We start from the raw sequence: 5,057 nt of genomic DNA, 5'->3' as shown, positions 1-5,057 counted from the left end.
TACCTGGGGTAGAAATTGATAAAATTTGTTCATCATTTATGCATAGGTGAGCCACTCGTTGTATTTGGCGATACGTTTTCGATATTATTTGTTATTGTCTCAACGGTTCCTGCATCTGCAACTTCAAGATGAACTTCTGTCACAGCCTTTTCTGCACTTTGGATTGCTTGATCTGTGATGTCTGTACAAGGCATTTCAAAATTAGACTCTGCAACAACGGCTTCTTCTCGTAATTTAAACGAATCGGTGACTGAAGCAGGTGCAAAGTCAAGATCCCCGAAAAGATTTTCATTGAAGGGATATATTCCTGTCACTGAAAGTCCGGAAGCAGCATTTCCCACTGTGGCAGCTTTTTCAAAAGCCCTATTAAAAAGACCCACTATTTGGTACTGATTTATCGCTCTTCCAGAATGTTGAGTTATTCAACACTCACATTCCTCTGCATTTCTAGCTTTGAGAGGACTAAAAAACTCCTATCCTCCTATGGCTACTATGGGGTGGTAAAGTTAAAACTGATATTCCACTTTCTCTGCATAAGATGGTAGCTTCTAGCGAAATATGTGACGAGTGGTTGTCCATGATGAGTAGAGTAGGTCGGTCTTTTTCTGCGTGTACGTTCTCATTAAAATGTTGCAGCCATTTTATAAAAAGCCCACTGTTAATAAACCCTGAGTCCGATACCATTCCGATAAAACCACTAGGTCCACCATCAAGCAAATCGTCATTCATTCTTTTCCTTGGAAAAATGAAAACCGGTGGGACATAATGTCCTGTGGCATTCATGCAGCATACTGCAGTCACTGTTATACCTCTTTCTGGGGACACAATTTTGCCCACTACTTTCTACTACTAATACTTTCTACTTTCTAATCCACACCAAACAGTTACACAACTTGCATTAGAACCTCCAGGATCTCGCGTGGTCGTCCCAAATCTGGCAATTTTTCTTGTTGACTTTATTCATCCAAACCTGGGCCTCTTCGCTAAAGATTTTTTTTCCAATAAAATTTTGATCTCCGGAATCAAATTAGCGAACAAAAAATTCGTTAATCCAAAAATTAACGAAATATATACATTTGACATAAGTTTTAGAAGAAAGTGTTTGTAAAGCTTTAAAAAAAAAGTCACATTTAAAACTTTTGAAAAATTAACAACAGGTTCTTACATAAAAGAAAAAAATAGATGATATACTCCTGAAAAAGGGTGTCCCAACAATTATGGTTTTGGTTTCAATGGTTAAACAGAATAATAAGACAATAATTGATGGGCATTCCTCGAAGTATTGTTAAATTTCTGAGCCTTAAAATGCATCTGGGTATTATCTTACAAGTAAGGCACTACAGTCCTTTGTGAACAAGGGGCCTCACTCAACAAACTTTTCCATATAGCTCGGTCTCTAGCTCAATGTCTCCAGTTTTGCACTTCAAGTTAGGTGAGGCCATTTTCCACTTTTGCGCGTCACCTGATCCGCAGTCTTCCTATCTACGAGAGCCAAGCCATCTTAGTCGTCGGACTTTTATCATTATGGTTAAGTCTAAGTCGCTATAGAGTCCGTACAGCTCGTAGTTCCATTTTCTACTAAACTCACCTTCTATTCATACGGGAGAAATGGTGGGTCTTAATTTGATGTTTTTGGGTTTTTTCCAGGATCTGCCGTAATCTGAATATTTGATCGACTGTGGACTTGCCTGGTCTAAAACCACACTGACAAGGACCTATCAGGTTGTTTACGATGGGCTTTAGACGTTCAAATGTTACGGCAGAGAAGATTTTGTGAATGATTTAAAGTTGACTGCTGCCTCTAGTCTATTTTCTTACTAATTTTTAAACGCTTGTTTCGGTTTTTTTCGTGTAGTACCCCTGGCATGATGGTTAGTGCGTTGGACTGTCATTTAAGAGCTCTTGGGTTCGATCCCTGCCTGTGGCATCTAAAGTTTTTTTCACAGGCACTGCCTTTTGCGAGGAATTGACAAATTCTCCAAGAGTAATTCTTGTCATAAAAAGTGTTTTCTCAAATAAGCCGTTTTGATTCGGCTTAAAACTGTAGGTCCCCTCTATTCCTGGCAACATTACTCGCACACAGGAATGGTTGAAAGTAGTAAGTCACTAGTCCCTAGTTCTCAACGGACTGTTGCGCCACCTAATTTTTTTTTTTCGCCAAAATAGTTATAGGTATCTGACTTTTAGAATTTCAATGTTCGTTCGAAAACCTGCAAATTCAAACATTACGCCTTGCAGAAATTTTCCATTCCTACCATTTTTAATAATTGTTGATTTTTCAATTTAACTTCAATCATTTGATTGTTGCTCAGACATCAAAAGAATTTGTTGTTTGTTTTGCAATTTTTCTTAAAACTTCAATCTTTCCACACCGTTTTTTCAATCGTTACCGACAAAAATACCTTAGAAAGCTGACTCTACCATCAAGCACTATCTACACATATGTAACAAAACACCCCTTTGACTTATTGACGGTGGTCTATGTTGCAATAAAGAACTTCAAAAAACACAAACAAAATAAAAGAACAAATTTCAGCAAAAATAAAATTCAAAAAGTTAAAAGGAATTCATCCACTTTTCTCAATATCTCTACAATATCCTTGTATAGCTTTGTAATCTGGCAACAATTTTAATCCTTTTTTTCGATTTGATCGGAATGCTTTCAACGAGAATAGTTTTTCAACGAATAACGGTATATAGTAAATATAGACCCGAGAATCCTCTCGAACTAAATACAAAGCATTCAAACCCCCATTTAGCCACATTGCTATACTGCTTTGCCGTTGAGTTTGATTCGAATACAAACAAACAAAAAATAAAACCAATCAACACATTCGCGAGCAATTAAATCACCATTTTTTAGTCCTTTTTTTCCAATGGAACACAAAAAACAACTAAAATTTAGCGATGGCTCCTATTACAGCCATTAGAAAACAAACCCTCCACTCTCGAAAATACTACTAGTTTTATGCATGAAGTGAGTGGACTATAAAAACTACAATGTTCAAAATTTCAGTGGAACTAACCATCGGCTCAGCCCATAGTGAAAAACCTGGTTCTCTATTAAAAGGTACACAAGTACGAGTAGTGTCGATTAGGTAAGCCCGAATTTCTGACAGACTTTCGAACTTAAACAAAAAATTTGAAAAATGAATAAAACAAAATTCTATATAACACGAAATAAATTGAAAATATCTAAATCCAACAATATGAGGGCCTCAAAGTCCCACTGATAGACAGCCAAAGGGGAGGTTGTCTGTAGGGAGTACTTGCTTGATGCCATCATCAGCTTCAAAGGTGGGAAGGGGAAGGGTTGGATTTTTGAATCAACCTTATCTCAACCTACTTTCAACCCTCTCTCGGCTGTGTATGTGTATTTGCGATAAATCGTAACAAATTGTGAAAATATTTTCATTTCTTTCCACCTTAATTCGTTTTCGCTTTTTTATCCTTCTTTTTATTTGGTTGCTGTTGTTGGAACTCCCTAGGGATGACACTGAAGCTGCTGGCGCGATGCTATGTGTGATGGTTTTGGGCCTGCCTGAATACCATGTCAGACGGGATCATTCTTTTGATGAAAAAATAACGTATTTTATAAATTTTCCAGCAAAATTGCCGAATATTAAACAAATTCACGGCTCTTTTGATATTTGATCCTGTTTTTCAACAGCGCCACAACGTTCGTTATGTTTAAGGCATAGGGATGCTGAGAATTCGTTTGCATCAAACAAATTCTCTTTTAAATAGTTGTAAGGTATAGCATAAGGGCTGATGAGAGGTGACGGTTGGGAATGGGGGCGTGTATAGACATAAGCGTAATGGTATTTATTCGAGGACCTCTTTCAACCACTTCAATAAAATTATATAGAAATTCAGGTACACGAAAAAAAACGGGGAGAGTTAGTCGAATGTGCTGAGAGTTCAAGGTGAATTTGTCCAATGGGTTAAATTACAACTTTCCTAAAAATTAAAGTGACTCTGCTAAGAAGTATTTTTTTTTCTTATATTCTTGAATGAAAATGTCAAAGAATCGATTTTATTCCCGTTCTTTAAGAACCTAAAAGGAATAATTAGTCTTCAATATCTTCAAGTAGACATAAATTTCAAAATTTGGTATTTTAGTAACGCTATATTATTATATTGAAAAGTATTGATCTTATGCATATGAAAATATACTTTAACATTGAAAGGAAGTGTTATAGAAGCGCTAGAGAAATATTATAGAAGCAATAAAGAGTATTGGCCAAGATTTGCAAACACTGTTAAATACTTAATGGAAATTATTTTAGAAGGAATATTATTAAATAAACAAATCTTATTGCCCATTAAAGCCCTGCCATGCCAAATGGCATCACAAAAGAAACGGAAATATATCCGTTATTTTTTCCAATTCTTTTAACCCGGTTGATCTAATTCCGTTGTTTTCTTATCAGATGAGTTTGTAAGAAGTGTAATTTTCAACATTAATAGTGATTCAGTGAAAATTGCTGAGGATGATCAGAGTTTAAAATGGTTGAAAACTCGGATGGAGAAAAAGGAAATGAGACTGATTTCCTTGTGGGTAGAAGATGATTTTGAACACTCGAAAAGCACACAAATTTCCACTCCCAGATTAAGAAGCCTATAAATACAGTACCCGTGGCATGATGGTTAGTGCTTTGGACTGTCGTGCAAGGGGTCTAGGGTTCAATCCCTGCCTGTGCCACCTTAAATAAAAAAAAAAAAAATTTCGCGGGTACTGCCTCTTGCGAGGAATTGACAAATCCTTCAAGAGTAATTCTTGTCATGAAAAAGTGCTTTCTCAAATTAGCCGTTCGGATTCGGCTTTAAATTGTAGGTCCCTTCCATTCCTGACAACAGTACTCGCACACAGGAATGGTTGAGAGTTGTAAGTCACTAGGCCCTGGTTCACAACGGACTGTTGCGCCACCCCATTTGATTTGATTTTGATTTTTGATAAATACAAAACACCAACATAAGTTTTCGAGGAGTTTTTCGATAAAAAAGTATGGGCGCATTTACGAGAAGAAACACAAAAATACATGTGCCAAAAAAAT

Source organism: Eupeodes corollae, chromosome 1 (assembly GCF_945859685.1).
Source record: "Eupeodes corollae chromosome 1, idEupCoro1.1, whole genome shotgun sequence".
NCBI lineage: Eukaryota > Metazoa > Arthropoda > Insecta > Diptera > Syrphidae > Eupeodes > Eupeodes corollae.
This window is presented reverse-complemented; position numbering follows the sequence as displayed.